The sequence below is a fragment of the Castor canadensis genome, chromosome 16, assembly GCF_047511655.1.
Source record: "Castor canadensis chromosome 16, mCasCan1.hap1v2, whole genome shotgun sequence".
Taxonomy (NCBI): Eukaryota; Metazoa; Chordata; class Mammalia; order Rodentia; family Castoridae; genus Castor; species Castor canadensis.
This window is the reverse complement of record NC_133401.1, coordinates 17172996-17190331: the sequence shown is the minus strand read 5'-3', so window position 1 is coordinate 17190331 and position 17336 is coordinate 17172996. Positions and strand designations below refer to the sequence as shown.

At 44.3% G+C, this 17336-nt stretch overlaps 1 long non-coding RNA gene across 1 annotated transcript; it reads left to right on the top strand.

The window, feature by feature from the left end:
• The first annotated feature begins 1384 nt into the window (after positions 1 to 1384).
• On the top strand, positions 1385 to 10254 carry LOC141418031 (uncharacterized). The gene is made up of 3 exons (XR_012442668.1): positions 1385 to 1518; positions 2324 to 2382; positions 7143 to 10254. It is a non-coding gene; the product is annotated as an uncharacterized lncRNA (long non-coding RNA).
• Positions 10255 to 17336: the final 7082 nt, after the last annotated feature.

Below are 17336 nucleotides of genomic sequence, written 5' to 3'. Positions count from 1 at the left end.
GATGCCTTCACCCTGTGTACTTCCCCTCCTCTGCATGTTGTCTGTGCTGCATTGAATTATCCGGTGAGAAAGCTCCCCATGTGCCAACAGTCAATCCATCTACGGCCCCCAGAAAAATGTCTGTCCACAGGTCCTCCTTCTACCTCCTCCCTGGTGTCATGAGCACACTCCAGACTAGTCTAACCAGCTACTAAAATCATTTCATTCTTCTCTTTGTGAGCAAGTCATCATTTCTTGCTTTCTCCCTCTTTCTTTCTTTGTAGTAGAAAGATGTTTCACAGAGAAGATATAGAAAAAAAATATGGAACAGGGTTTTACTGAAATTCCTACCACCAGCAGTTTCTGCCCTTTCTGTGTGCAAAGTGTCCTCCCAAAGTCACCTTCATTTCTGTGACTGCAGCTAGAGTTCACTGCTCCCTTCAGCCACCACTAGTCAAGGCAGAATGGGTGCATCCAGTTGACTGAGCCTGTGTTACCTGACAGCCACCTAGCTGCAAGGCAGTCTGGGACAGATAAGTCCTACCATTTCAAGTACTCTCAAGGACAGATATTCTCAGCCAAAGGAAGGTGTTTCTATGACTGTCTTTTGTTACAGAAAACAAAGGAAGTTGGGGAAGACTCTAATGAGATCATAGATGCAAGAGCCTCCACTACGACACTCACAAGTCATGACTTCCAATGTCACAAGGGCAGGCTGGCATGCAGTCTGGCATGCAGGCCACTTACACAAACTTTTTCATTATCTTAGAAAAAGAAGAGACATCTTCATACCAAAGAATCAGGAGGCTGTGGCATGTCTAATCTTAGTAAGACTAAGAGTCATGCACATTAGTTCTTTTGGCAATCCAAAGGATCCTTCTACATGATGATCCCCTACTCCACCCCAGGTATCAGGCAACGAAACCAACCAAGGCAATGAAGCCTGGGAACTATCTGAACATAGCATCTTGGTGCAGAGACAGGTTTTCCTATGATACTGACCACACTGGATCTATGCATCATTTAGGGAGAACTTATATCTTAAAGATAGGAAGACTTCCAGCCTAGGATCATGGAGTATCTCCCTGTTTGCCTTGAAAATCTTTAGTTGATCTCAGCAATGTTTTGAAGCTGTCAGTGCTAGGATCTTGAATATGGTCATTACATTTATCTCTATGTACTTTTTTCTGGTTCTTTAGTGTCAGATTGAACTAAGTTCACCTCCACTCCACTCCTCAATGTGGCTATTGATGTTGAAGCCAATAGACACTGAGCACCTGCTCTGTAAGGGTGTGTCCTATGTGCAGAGTGTTTATTTATAAATACCACAAATACCATGGTAGTCTAGGCAGGAAGTAGACATTAAAGGGACAGTGTTGAAATACCTTCTCTTCTAATGTGTGAACTGGAAAAGTAAAGTTTCAAATGGGAGCTGACGCAGGGAGACTGACAGACTCTAGGGGCCAAGTGGTTGAGTGCATCTGAGGAGATGCTTCGCCAACTGAGACCTGAGGGTGAGCAGCGATTACTAGTGATGATGTAAGTGGAGACAGAGATGGGGCATGTGTGAGCATTTTTTTCCCCAAAATGTCCTTTTGAGATGGGAAAAGGGAGGCTTGAGTGGTTTCTATGGGGGAGTCTGTGATGGAAGAAATGAATCAAATAATTTAATAAGGGCCCAAAGCAATTCAGAGCCCGTATCCTGTTGTCTGAGTTGCAAACAGCAGGCTCTTTCTAGAACACTGAAAATAAGCAGGCAAGATTCACTGAGCTTTCCTGAATGATGGGGAATTATAATTGGACCAGCCAACATTTCTGGACACAAAAGAATTCAATTTTTCTACTACACCCAACTCAAACCAGATCCAGTTACAAACCTCAGCCACACTCTGATGTTCTCTTTCATGAGCCCTGGGATCAGGATGTAGTTGATTTTTTTTACACTAAAAATGTGCCTTTCTTGTACCTCTAGACTTCTAATCCTAGGAGTCCACTTCTTCCTTGTTCTCCTTTCAAATAAGAAAGTGATGATAAAAGGCTTTTTTCTTACATTCCAGATTTAAGTCTTGGGGTTGTGAGTGTTTTGAGACTGATTCTATAATATCTTTTCTTTGGTAGTACTGGGGTTTGAACTAAGGACCTCACATTTGCTAGGCAAGTGCTCTACCACTTGAGCCATGCTTTTAGTTTGGTTTTCAGATAGGGTCTCATACTTTTGCTTAGATCAGCTTAGGGTACCATAGTCTTCTTTCTTCTGCCTCCCGAGTAGCTGGTACCAGAGATATCCACCATAACATCTGGTATTTCTTTTTTTGAGATAGGGTCTCACTAACTTTTTTTGCAGGGTGGGCCTGGAACCATGATTCTTTTGTCTTCACCTCCATGAATAGCCGGGATTATCAGGTATGTGCTAACATGCCTGCAAGATTCTTCAACATCTTCAGTGAATGCTCCTTACTACATAAGTTGGAATGAAAGTATAAAGTCCTCATATTCATCTATGCTTCTGGTCATTCGGATCAAATGCTTTCAAGATCTTCATGTATTCCTGAGCAAATGTACTTCATTGTGTAGAAAAGTAAATAATGATAATTTGGGACTCTGAAGAGTAGGAGAATGTGTGAATGTGACAGAAAGTGGGTGACTGGAGACTGTGGGGAGAGAAGACGGTCATGTCTAGGAGCTCAGAAAAGTGAGAGCCCTAAGAGGTGTTACTGGGTGGTTAACATCAGATTGGGTGTCTGATACCAAGAGCATGCTGGAGAAATAGCAAACTGTGATGTGAGCAGAAGGGGCTCTGGTCCAGTGCTGTGGCTTTGCTGATTCTAAAGCCATTCTAGTCTTAGAGAGAGACCTTGCCTAGACAGGCCTCCAGTCCTGAGTGGAGATTTATACTGCCTGGCTCCTCTTCTACTACTTCCTTGCATTGTGTGTAAAGTTTCATGTGGCACCAGACACCAAAACTCAAGGGATGTATTTGGAGTGAGGGACAGAGACACCAGGCAAGGGACTTTCATGTCTGATGTGAGGGGAGAGAAGTTGAATTGCATGTGGTTCTAGCATGACTTTCCTGCAAGGAGACTTCATACAAGGAACTCTCAAGTCAGAGCTGGTCAGCAGAGCGTTCTGCTATGGTTGGAATATTCTGTGTCTGAGATGGTCAATGTGGTAACCACCAGTGACAGGTGGCGAATGAACATTTGACATGAGCAAAGCGGCTGAGGAATGGAATTTCTCATGTGACAACAGCAGGTGGCACGGTGGGCTTAGCTGCTATCCCCACTGCTTCTGCAAGTCCTATATGCTTCGCTTGGAAAGGTCACTGTGCTACAGTGATGCCACCTTTCCCATGGCAGATGAAGTGAGTACTTTACGATGACTCACAAGTATTGTGGGGAAGTTGTTTATAAAATAGTAACGACAGCTTGTAAATACCTCTCTAAATCTCTTTATAAGGATCAGAACTGAATGACACAGTTGATGGTTCAATGTTTTAAAGACAAACAAACTCTAGTTAGCAATTTCTAGCTAGCAGATGGAGAGTTTTCATCATATATGAAAACACTGAGAAATTTTGTCATGTGATCTTAAATCTAAAATTTACATTCAAGATGTTGGTGGTAGGGATCATGGGAGATAGTTGAGATCTAATCCAGCCTTGGAAAGTAAGTGGAATGCGTGATGATAAGTCAGAAAACACACTACTGAGAACAAATCTATTTTTGAGCCATGCTGAGGAAGTCACGTCACTTGACATGAGATGACTGAAGTGACATAAGAGAGCTGCACAGTCCCTGCGTGAGAGGTGGGCAGGACTCATCTGATGGCCTTTCTCAAGGTTTTTTTTTTTTTTTTTTTTTTTTTTTAATTTTTGGCAACACTAAGGTTTTAACTGAAGTGCCTGCTTGCTAGGCAGGTGCTCTACCACTTGAGCCACTCCACCAGCCCCTTTTTTTGTGATAGGCTTTGTCAAGATAGGGTTTTATGAACTATTTGCCTGGGGCTGGTTTTGAACCAATATCCTCCTGATTCTCTGCCTCCTGAGTAGCTTTGATTACAGGCGTGAGCTACCAGTGCCTGGTTGTCAAGTTTTTATCTATGATGGCCTGGCTCATAGAGACTTACACAATGCTCTCTTGGGGAGAGGCCAGCTTCTGTCCACATTATCACTAATCACAGAACATGCCACCACACTGGCTTCATTCTGTCTGGTGGGTCTGTAACTATCCATGACAGGGCATAAGGATGGGATGCATAGGTACATTAACAATGTGAACAGTAGCTCCAAGATAATCCCCTCCATTCCACACTTTCTTGTGGAAGGCAGAGGCTATCTTCCTTCATTTTTCAGCTTTGAAAAGTCCAGATTTTTCATTCCTTCCTCTCCAGTTCAGGTCATTATTTGCCTCACCATTCATCCTCCCAGCACCCTCAACTTCTGTCTCCTCTCTGGGAGTAGAGACACTCAATTTGTTAGGCAGTAGGTTCCTGTCTTCCTTTCCCAGGGCTCAGGGTCTTGTGAGGAGAGAACTTGGTCCAGGGAAGCAGTGTACAGTGGGAAAGGGGCACTTGCCTGTAAGCCAACACATATTCTGTGGGGAATCTGGTGCTAAACTATTGCTAATCCACCTGCTTCTAGATGTGGGGTTCCTATAGAGCAGAGTAGCTCGCTCCCTGTGATCTGTTAAAAGTCGTTTCTGGACATATGCGTACTTGTGTCCACCCATGGGAGCACACACCACCCCTCCTTCCCTCAACACCTCTGGGACACGACTAAGAGACCAAACTTAAGAGTCCATGGGGTAGAAGAAGGAGTTGAGATAAAAACTAAAGGCATAGAAAACTTATTCAAGGTATTGAAACAGAATTAGATTTTATTCCAAAGTCTAAGAAAGATATGGACATCCAAGTACAGGAGGCACTTAGAACTCCAAATAGACATGACCAAAAAAAAATCTCTACATCACATTATACTTAAAATACCAAGACTATAGAACAAAGAAAATATTGAAAGTGCTAGAGAAAAACTTCACCTTACATACAAAGGTAAACCCATCTGAATCACATCAGAGTACTCAACAGAAATCCTAAAAGCCAGAAAAGGTGAAATGATGTATTTCAAGCTCTGAGAACAAACAATCTGACCACCAATATTATTATATCCATCAAAGTTACCATTTAAAATTGATAGAGAAATACATCTCGAAAAAAACACAAACTAAAACAATTCGTGAACATTATGTTGACATTGAAGAAAAACACCTAATGCAATCTTATGTGCAGATGAGGAAGAAAGTCACAAGCAGGAGAAACAAAGAAAAGAATACATTTCAGGAGAGGAATAGATAAACTAGTGAGAGGAAGGAAAGAATCAAACACCTTCAGCTCAGTGACCCACAAAGGTACTAACATGAACAAGGGAGACAGAAAGAAACAAACAGCTCTCAGATCAACCAGGAAAAAAAAATCAGGAAAACTACAAGAATCAGAAAATATATCTCAAGAACTCATCAATGAAAATACACAGGCTGCCTAACTGGATTAAAAAACAGGTCCAATTGTTTGTTGTCTGCAAGAGACACACCTCATCAGCAAAGATACCGGGATGGAAAGTGAAGGATGGAAAATGAGTTTCCAAGCAAGTGAAATAAAAGCAAGCAGGAATCGCTGTACTCATATCAGACAAAGTAGACTTCAGGCCAAAATTAGTCAACAGAGATCAGATCATAATGGAAAAAAAATCAGACATCAACAGCAAGAGAAACTTTATAAACACTTAGAGATTTAAAAATAGACTTTTAAGTAATCAATCAGAGGTCATTTGAGAAAACAAGAGGAAATTAAAAATTCCTGAAATCAAATGAAAATAAAAATATAACCTAATAGAATGTGTGGAATGCAGTAGACAGTTTTAAGATAGAAGTTTATAGCTATGAATGCCTACATTAAAAATTTGAGTGTTCTCAAATAAATAACCTAAGAAAAACAAGAACAAGCCAAGACTCAAATTAGTAGGGAAAGAAATAATAAAGATCAGGTGGAAATAAAGGAAATGGAGACCAAAACATAAATGCAAAGACACACTGAAACAGGAAGCTGGTTGTTTGAAAGGGAAATAGACTGACAAATGCTTTGCCAAACTAACCGGAGGGCTGGGGTGTGGTGCATGTGTCAGAGCACCTGCCTGGAAAGCACCAGTCCTGTGTGCAAACCCCAGCACTGCCAGGGAGAGAGAGAGAGAGAGAGAGAGAGAGAGAGAGAGAGAGAGAGAGAGAGAGAGAGAGAGAGAGAGAGAACACAAATTAACAAAATTAGATATGAGAAAGGGAATATTACAACAAATGCCAATGAAATCCAGACGATCATAAGGGATTATTTTGAAGACTTACATTCCAATGAATTGTAAATAGAAGAAATGGACAAATTCCTAGTCACATACACCTGCCAAAATTGAATCAAAAGGATGCAAACAAGTTAAACAGACCTCTAATGAACAATGAGAGTGTTCTGTTTGTAAAGGCGGGAGTGGGGTGGTTAAGGGAATGTAATGGAAGGTATGAACTTGAACAAAGTACACTGTGCACATTCTATGGAATTATCACAGTGAAACCCCTTGTACTATTAATGTATGTGAATAAAAGTGGTAAAAAAATAGAGAAAAGCTTCTACACAGCAAAGGAATCAATTACTGGAGTGAAGGATGGCCGGTGGGAGGCGACATAAAATAGAGATACTTGCACACCCATGTTTATCGCAGCACTATCCATAATCGCTAAGTAACGGAGTCATCCTGTGTGCCAGTCAACAGATGAATACATGCAGAAAGTGTGGGGTACATACACCAAGGTATATTATTCAGCCATAAAGAAGAGTGAACTTGTGTTATTTTCAGGAAATTGGATAGAACTGGAGATCTTCAGGTTTAATGAAATAAGCCAAACTCAGAGAGACAAATATTGTATGTTTTCTCTCATATGCAAAATATAGATCAGAAAAAGGCTATTCATGTAAAGGGGAGACGATCTTGGGGTAGGGATCAGTGGGGGAGGGGAAGAGAAACCTGAGGGTGGCAGGGGTGAATGTAAAGTACTCACTTTGGTGGATGCAAGCATAAATGCGTCATAACGAAGCCCATTGTGACAAGAAGCCTCGAAACCTTCCAGATTGATGATGTAACCCTGTCCTGAGAGGATAATATACACCAGCTCCACCAGAACAGGAGCCTCTGAACTTGGGATCTCTCTAAGGACCTTACTTTCTGCACCTCTTCATCTGCACATTTATCTGTATCCTTTATAATATTCTTTAAATAACCCTAGAAACGTAAAGAGAGATTCTCAGGCACCTTGTTGTTTGACAGGATTATCTGGGAGATGAGCCCTTAAGATAATCAAGAGGACATTTTTTTGTCTTGTCACAGGATGGATGAGGCACCTCCTTGGAGACTTGCGAGGTGCTGTGGTTTGGATGTGGTTCCATTGTGTCCTCCAAAGCTTCATATGCTGGGAGTTTGTCCCAAGTGGGGTGGTGCTGAAGGGGTAGGGCCCAGTGGAAGGATGGTAAGAATGGTAGAGATGTATTGTGGGAAAGGACTAATGTTCTCAGGGGACCCTGGTGAGTTGCTGATAGAGCAGGCTTTTTTTTTCAACCTGGTCCCTGATTCTCTCTTGCCTCCTGTTTCACCATGTGATCTCTCTCTAGTCTCCCACCGTGATGCCACGTACCATGTTCCATCATGGTCAGAATGCCTCACCAGAGCCAAGCAGGGTCAGTGACTCAATGCCAGGGAGCTGAGTTGCCTGGAGGCTGCATTGCACAAGTGTCTGGCACCTGGGGCAGTAGACTCAAGGCTCAGTGCAGATGGGACTCAACCACAGCATGTAGACGTGGCTTCTCCATGTGCTTTGGGTCGCTAGAAAGCTGGTGTCTGGGTTCTGAGTGAGGGCATCTCAGGAGCAATCATCCAGGGACAACATTCCAAGAGGAAAAGATGGAGGGTGGCAAGGTCTCTTTGCAGAAGAGAAAGAGAGAAAGTGAATGTTGTCATGGCCTCCATTCTAAAATAAAATCTCACACACTGAGATGGCTCTTTTCCACTTCCCTCGGTGTAGAGTTCTTACCTTGGCGTTCTCTCATGATGGCTCTGCCATCTTCAACCTGCACTGGGTCCTACCTTGGAGTTTCACAGAGTGCATTGCTCACGACTGATTCATGTAGGTTCTGATGGCTCTGAATCTGCATGTGTGGTTTCCATAGTGGAGCAAAGCACCAATGCTGCCAAGTCTTTATTACATCATCACCAGGCCTCCCATGCATTTGTTATATCTGATTCTGAAATCTAGAAGTGGTTATGCCACCAAAGATTAGGGGAGATCGAAATTTCAGGTCAGCAGGATGGGCCCTGGGGTGGCAACTGCTATCTACACATCACTGTGATGTAATGTTTAAACACGGTGTGGTAAGCTACAAAACTTCCAGAAGTACTAATACCCCACCAGGCACAGCTGTTCTAGCAGAGACACACTCAGATGTAGTACCAGACAACATAAGTCTTGCTTCAGTTTGCACAAGCTCGGCCGATTTTCGGAGCTCCCCTCTGACCCTTACGCCAAATGCCCAGGATTATTAAAGATGGAAAAAATGTCACATAAAAGAAGGAAGTCTCAGCTGTATGAGGGGTCACTCTGCACCTCTATGGCATTGAGAACCAGGCTCGGGGATGCCTCGCAGTTTGTGCTACTTCAAAACATATGAGTTGGGAACTCAGGTCTGTTTGCCTTGAGAACTATACCCAGGGCCTCTTTCCTGTTTTTTAGACTGATGTGTATTAATAAAAAGAAGAGATAGCAATGTTACAAAATCATGATTTGTTTTAAACATTGATATGAATTACACCAAAATGAGCTGTGATGTTTGTGGGTTGTGCAAGGGATTTACAAAATGGTGGACTGAGCGTGCAGGGAAGGGTGAATTGAATGGAAACAGAACGAGTATGCAGTGGAAGATGGACTTTGCCTCACCCTGTCAAACTTCTCTGAGATGGCAGTTGCCACCTCTTGAAGAAGGATGATAGAGAGCTTCTGATGTTGTGAGGTCTGAGCCAGCAGTCCCCAGTGCTTGCAACACCTGTGACAGGTTCAGCTGCAGTTTGGAAGCAATGAAACTGAGAAAATGCAGAGAGACTAAACAAGAGGAAGTTCCTGAGCCCAACAACTCTCTCAGGGCCTGGCAGAATCAGGTCACATCTCAGAACTGTTGTCCAGGTGAGGAGGGGTTGGAGGGCCTTGGGGAGTGGTTTGGCATCCTGGGGATTGCTCCCAGAGCTGTAGCCTGGCCCTGTCCTAGGCCTGTGCTATCTGTTATGATGGACACTGAACACATGGAGCTATTTAAGTCACTTAGCATTAAGTGAAATTGAATTCAATGCCCCAGTTTCACTAACTATATTTCAAGTATTCAGTAGCCTCCAGCCCCTTTTTGCTCTAGCTATTTTTTGTGTAAGGTCTTGCAGTTTTTGCCTGAGGCTGGTTGAGGACTGCAATCCTCCTACCTACGCCTCCTGTATGATTGGGATTAACAACCATGTAGCAGGTGTGAACCATGATGCCTGGCTTGTTTGTTGATTTGGGGTCTCAGTAACTTTTGGCCCAGTCTGGCCTGGAACCTTGATACCTCCAATTTCTACCTCCCAAGTAGGTGGGATAGTAGACATGTGCCACCATGCCCAGCACAAAATCACTTATATCAGACTGATTTTCTTTATCTATGGCAGCAATTAGCAGAAAGGTACAAGAAGGAGACCTTCTTGAAACAAGACAAGGCATGTCTAAGTGAATGGACTGTCAAGAGTTGTGAGAGAACTTCTTCGTGATTCTTTCCAGAAGAACCAAGACTTCTGTATCAGAGACAAAAGACAGTTCCTTCCTCACAGCAATGGAGAGGATCAGGAACACTGTCATTTGTGCCTCTTCCTGAGCACAGGTTCCTATAGGGCAACGAGCAATGGCCCATACACTGGGTTGCATCACCAAACATGAACCCCAAGTCCGGAAATCTGAATTCCCATAATGAGTGCTAAGCCTGGCTAGCCTTCTACTCGCTGGAAAATCTCATCATTCTATAACAATTCTGTCCTTTGTGCTGTAGGGAGTCCCTCCCTCCATCTGCCAAGGCTGCTTACTGTACTAACATCCTTGAACAAAAGGACAGTCAATGCCTCACTGAAGGATGTGTAAAAATACCACAGACAATTGCCTTCAGCACCCTCAAGTCTAGCCTACCTCTTTTTTTTATTGTTTTATTATTCATATGTGCATACAAGGCTTGGGTCATTTCTCCCCCCTGCCCCCACCCCCTCCCTTACCACCCACTCCGCCCCCTCCCTCTCCCCACCACCCCCTCAATACTCAGCAGAAACTATTTTGCCCTTATCTCTAATTTTGTTGTAGAGAGAGTATAAGCAATAATAGGAAGGAACAAGGGTTTTTGCTGGTTGAGATAAGGATAGCTATACAGGGAGTTGACTCACATTGATTTCCTGTGCGTGGGTGTTACCTTCTAGGTTAATTCTTTTTGATCTCACCTTTTCTCTAGTTCCTGGTCCCCTTTTCCTATTGGCCTCAGTTGCTTTTAAGGTATCTGCTTTAGTTTCTCTGCGTTAAGGGCAACAAATGCTAGCTAATTTTTTAGATGTCTTACCTATCCTCACCCCTCCCTTGTGTGCTCTCGCTTTTATCATGTATCTAGCCTACCTCTTTAACGAATACATACATGAAGAAGGGAAGAGCAATCTGCAGCAGTGTGTGGTCAGGGAAATGCACCTGGCTTGGTGATGACTGTGTAGTTCCAGGGTGACTGATGGTACATCGGGATCACAGAAGTGGGACCTGGGTTTAGATCTGTGAAAATCTGGTCCTAGGTTTTCACAACTTAAAATCATTTAATAAGTCTCAAAGTGTAGGACAAGATAGACAATTAGAAGCATCCTTCCTTGTCTTCTCAGTGAAAAGAGCCAGTGTATATATATATTTGGAAGACGTGTTTTTAGACCAGCTTGGATTTTATATATACATATATAAACGGGTATTATTTGATTGACTATTTTACCTATGCCTTTGCTTGCATCTCTTCTCCTTCAGGGCCCATGATTCATAGGTTATATCTTTTAATGTTGTCCTAGAGGTCTTACATATTCCATTTATATTTTCTTACTTTTTCTTCATATTCTTCTGAATGTCCAGTTCATCAATTTTGCCTTGAAGTCCTGATATTCTGTCTTAAACTTGATCAAGTCTATCGGCAAAACTTTCAACTGAGTTTTTATTTTGGCTGATTGAGTAAATAAAAATTAATTTCCAGAATTTAAATTTAAACATATCATCTATCTATCTATCTATCTATCTATCTATCTATCTATCTATCTATCTAGATGTCTGTGTGTGTGTGTGTGTGTGTGTGTGTGTGTGTGTGTGTGTGTGTGTGAATAGCTGTATTTTGAAGATAGACAGAGAGGAAGAACATTGGGAATTAAGAACGAGGTAAAGGACAGCTGAAAAGCATGGAGAAAAAACACAAAGACAACAGACAAAAGTAAAAAAAAGTCTGCATCTCCAACTCTGGCACTCCAGGGGAGAGAGGAACTGAAACCACAGACAAGCTTAGCCAAGTGGCCCTGGTGATAGTCACAATTCTACCTCACAGAATAAGCCCACACTTCCTGAAAGCCTTAAACTCAGTGGGAGAATTTGGTGTGACAGTGACTATTCCGGCATGGCAGGCTAACATGGGCAAAGAAAAAATTTTGGCACTCTCCTTGACTTGGAGAGCTAGAGCAAGTCACTGTCTTGAGAGAGGGCCAATTGTTTGAGACTGAGATACTCTGAGGACTTTGAAACAAGGAGCAATCATGGCTTGTGAAGTCCTGCCACAGTGTCTGGGTGGGAGACAGCTATGAGAGGTAGTTGTGGAAGGGGAGAGGGACTGGTGTGGACCTGCTGAGAGGTGTAGGCAGCAGGGAGCTCAGGGAGAGAAAGACACAATGGACAAAAGTCCCTTCTCCCTGGTGAGGAGTGAGTCCCATTGCTGGAGTCGTCATGGAACAGAGCACCAGGTCCATAGCTGGGTGCATAACCTCTGGGAGCTCCTCATCCTTCCCAGCTATGTGTGTTGGCTGCCAGGTGGAAACTGAACTCTCTGAAAGGAAGTAACATGATTTCCCAACCTTCTCCCTCCACACCCATGGGGGATCTGAGAGCCCTGAGAGCAACCTCCTCCAAGCGCTGCATCCTGGCTGCTTGTGTTTGCTTCCAGGGGGAGCAGAAGGCTCTGGGACCAGCACCCACAGATCACGATTAACCCCAGCCTCCTCCTTTCCACACGGTGGTGGTGTCTGCAGGTCTGAAAGCACTGAGTCTTGTAGCCTGAGTGCCCAAGTCCCCCGGGTTATTCACTGTCAGAGCAGACCTCAGTGCTCTGCTCGCTCCCCTGGCTCTGCTGCATTCAGGTGACACCCCTAGGCTTGGACGCCTGCTGAGCTGAGCTGCTGAAGTTACATACTGGGGTCTTGAGGATGAAGTAGAAACCTGTGCAGCACATGAGCTACGAGGTTCCCAGTTCACAAAGAATGGAAGCTTCTAGAGAAAAACAGCTCAGAAGGGAGCAACTGAACTTTGACTGGCCCTACCTTCAGCCCGCATATTAACACAACAACCTGTAATTGGGAAATACAGGGGACCCCAGCCAGTTTTCCCCGGCTGCGGGGTGTGAGGTTCAGGCCTGGCACCCTCAGCATGTGGGTGAATGTTTGACTACTGAGCTAACCCCCACCCAGTAAAACAGTGAATAAAACAGGGAGAGAGAGAGATGGGGGAGGGAGGGAGGGAAGTAGGGAGAGAGAAAGTGAAAGAGAGAGAGAGAGAGAGAGAGAGAGAGAGAGAGAGAGAGAGAGAGAGAGAGAGAGACTTGAGGTGAGGGAAGGAGCTGTGAGAGCGGAATTTCCACACTAGCTCCTTAGGTGGGCAGTCACCTTGAGTGGGTGTGAAAATTCCTCAAGCATGTTCTTTTGTGGTCACAAGAGATGTGACTGGAGACAAATAGCAGGCTCTTGATCTCATTGAAAAAGAATTCAGGGGCAAATGCACAGAGGAGTTTTAAGAGAGCAAGAGTTATGGAAGCAAAAGTGAAAGTCCATCCTTTAAGGAGACTGACAGTGGGAAACCCCACCATGTAGCCAATTTCTCTGAGCATTTGGGCCCTAGACATTTTTCTGGGCTATAGGAGATTTAAATATGGCGATTTTATGTATATAATGTGACATTTTCCAAGAAATAGGAGGGCTTTTCCAAGAAACTGGGGAACTGGTAGAGGGTTTTCGAGTAAGGTACTTCCAGAACCAAGATGGCTATTTGGGAGGAATTGTGTGGATGAAACCACAATAGTGAACTTACATGCGGTCTCTGATCAGCCTTTAAGGCGGACAGTGCCCCTCTGTGGGCTGTTAGCCAGTGTACTGAGAAGGAGTTTCAACCACAGCCACCATGACTCTAGTGTTGTTTGGGAAGCTGGATGTTTGGCAAAACACACCCAGATATGGTGCTGTGCCTGTCCTCCGGGCTCTTTTGCTTTTTTTGTTCCCTTTCTGCCTGCCTTTGACCTAATCCCATATAACTACCTTTAGGATGAAACCAAACTCCCAGCGCATCCCTCAAGACCCAACAGGACCTGTGCTTGCAGTGTCCTCCAGCACATCCCACGACCTCTCCTGGCTTCCACCACCCGGCCCCACAGACTCGCTCCCTGCATGCCCCAAACAGGTGTCTGCACTCAGTGCACCTAATGGTCCCTGGCTCTTCACCAGAGCAGCTTTCCTCCCTTTCAAGGCTCAGCTCAGGTATCTCCATCCCACCTTCCCGCCCTGCTTCCTAAATCCCTAACTGAGGACTTGCTCTGTGAGTCTGTGTGACTCACCACCCAAGCTCACAGCACTCATTGTTCCCACTGCTCCTGTGCCGGTTGGTGACTCCCCTGGTTATGTGCTCAGCCTGGATACTTTCCATTTCATCAAAGACCTGCATGTACACAGAAAGCTATTGTACATGGCTTAAAAGTTAAAAATAAAACTCTTCCTTTGTGACATCAACTCCCATTTCCACTCCTCAGGGACAATTTGAGGGATGGACCAGCCGGAGGGAATGGGAGACAAGAGAAGGTGATGGGTGGTAAATATGACTGAAGTACATTTTACACATGTATGACACTGTCACAATGAAACACATTATTTTACAAGATGCAAAATTAAATAAACAAACACAAGAGACTCTAAATCAGACCTGAGTGTGTGTGGTTTTGGGTTCCATCAGCAGATGTCATTTCACTCACCACTGGGAAGTACCCAGGCACTCAGGGTTATGATGAGAGAGACAAGAGGGAACCCCCAACTTGTGAAAAAGCCCATGAAACAGTCCTGTCAGGAGGTTACTTAGAAGCCACCTCGCCTTGTCTGCACTTCTTCCTGAGCTTGCTTGTGACGACTCTACAGCTTAGATGCAGACAGACACGTTTGATCACCGTCACCTATTCTTACAGCAGACATTTTTGTACTGGAATGTTACAAGGCAGAAAAGTCCCACACAGTGCAAAGTCAGAGAGGATGTCTGTTAACTCCCTCAGGTGTACTGTGGGTTGTAGGCAAATGGGCAAGGGAGTGAGGATGGGCTGCCAATGGCAAGACCAATGTCCCCATTTATGAAACTGCTGTTATTGCTCAGCCTCTGAACAGATGGTCAGCTCAGAACAGCTGCTTCCCCCAAACTCGCCATAATGTCACTCCTGTGCTCACAACTGTCCCCATCCCCTGTACCCACCCTGTGGAAACACAGTCCCTTTGCAGCCTGGCCCTTTAAGGATGTCATAGAAATGAAATCACACCACTGTCGCCTTTTTCAACTGGATTCTTTCACCACTTGAACACCCATTGAGATCCTGACGTCTGTCAATTTTTCTGTTATTGGTGAATTGAATCCATGTGGATCAATCATAGGCACAGAGCATGGCCTGTTACCAGTTCACCTGTCGGTGGCATTCGAGTTGTTTTTAGTGTTGTGAAACCGCTGGGAACATTCATGTACTTTTTAAAAATGAGAACATAGTTTTTCTCTTCTGGGATAAAAGCCCAGGAGGTAAGTGTGGGTCATGGTGCAAATGAACCTTTGTGTTTTGAGTCTAATTTTATAAGAAAGTGCCAAGTGTTTCCTGATGCTTTACCATTTTTTAAATTTCCACCAGTATTTTAAAAATTTACCCGTGCTAGCAGACGTGTGGTGGCTGTTCTCCATGGTCCTGGTGTTCAGTCCCCGATGCTCTGAGGTTGAATGCCTGTCAGGTGCACGTTGCTACCTGCATGACCTCTTGGAAAGAGCTGCTCTTGCATTGCACTCTGGTGTCCCTTTCCTTCTGTTTAGCCGTGAGGACATGCACGAGCTTGTACACACTGGATATATACCTCCCATGCACACTGGATGCGTACGCTGGGGATACAAGCCCTATGTCAGATAAGAGATGAGCAAATATTTTCTCCAGAGAGTGTTAAGCTTAAGAAAGTTCCATGTGTCAGTGTTTGCTCTAACTCTCTGTGCCTCACGTGTCACGTCTCCAGGCCACAACTATAAACAGTCTCTGATATTTTTCTATACATTTATAGTTTTATACTTTATACTTGGGTCCATTAGGATTTGAATTTTCTGTAAACTGCCAGGTCTAGTTACAGATTCCTTGTTTTCCTGGCACAGAACACCAATGAATGCTTCCTCCATGTCTTCATTCTCAAGACTGCTGCCCTCACTGACTGACCTTTGTACCCCTGCCAAAACTCAAATGACCACACGGGGTGGGTCTATTTCTGGTCTGTATTATGTTCTAGTATTCTATATGGCCATCCACTTTCCAAATACACACCCTCTATAGCTGTTGTGTGGCATTCTTGATGCAGCAACTGTGTCTTAAAGTTTTTGATGCAGTGACAAGACCCCTTTGTGTCAATGTCACTGTGCAAGCACTGGTACCTGTTGCTTGTCTTGACTGCTGTGTGAATAAGCTGGGTGACTCTACAAAGAGCTTGCTGGTTTTCTTTAAATGGCAGAAGCTGTCAGCCTTGCCTGTGTTGACAGTGGGCTCTGTGGCACTTTCTACACAGACACTTTAATTACACAGACGTTAATTCTTCCTCTGTTGACACTTCCCATTTCCCTTCACAGTTCTGTTCACCTGGGCATTTCTCTTTATGTGCTCATGACCTCTGATGGCTGGCTCAGTTATTATTGATGTTCCAATCACAGGAATGAATTCAGGACACAGGAGTGTACTTCTTATAAGTCTGTTTTCCCAGTAGATCTGTGTAGATGGGGGATCCTCACAGGTGAGGCTCCTGCTAGGGGGCAGGTGCCAGGAGAAGGCATAGTGAGTTGCTGGCACACAGACACCCTCACAGGCACATCTGTAGGATGAAAGATGGCCCAGCTTACATCCTTTTGTCTGATCACCCATGCTGAAGTATTGCATGTCCCATCTGAGAGAGGAGGGAAGAGGAGAGGCCTCCCACTAACAGTACACTTCCTCCTAGTGCTAATGCTTCTGCTTCTCCATCGGTCACACTGCCAAACTGTCACTGTGACCCAGAGAGGAAGCCAGCGGAAAACAGGATGCTCACAGGGCTTTGGTGGCCCATGCCTGTAATCCTAGCTACTCAGGGGACAGAGATCAGAAGGATCAGAGTTAGTGAGACCCTGTCTTGAAAACATAAAAAAGGGCTGGTGGAGTGGCTCAGGTGTAGGCCCTGAGTTCAAGTCCTGGTACTGAAAAAAACAAAACAAAACAAAAATAAAACCAAAAAACCAACCCTCCCCTCCCCGCCAAAAAGCCAGGAAGTTCTAATAATAGTCCTCGTGGTTTCCCACTTCAGAAACTAATATAATGGTAAAGGCATGCATGTAGCATTTCTTTGGACAAGGAACCCTACAAACGAACAGACACAGGTCCTCCTTCCTTTCTGTCTGAGTCCAGAGGTCTGTAGTGTGGCTACTCCTCTTGCTTGTTTCCTAACACAGTTTCTGCTGCCCCTGCTCTTCTAAAAGCTCATGTGACAAGTTTATAATTTCCCCCATATAACTTTGATGAATTATAAATATAGAAGTTCAGGAAGTGGGCTGAGCTGAGGGGAGAGAGAGAGAACTTGAAATTTTCGGGGTGAAGAAGCAGCTGGTGTCCTTGGGTGGTTTTGTGTTGTAGGGTGAACAGTAAGCACAGTCATGTTAGGAACAGAACCCCTTCCCTCTTGCTGGTGGCTTAATGGAAACTCTCCACTG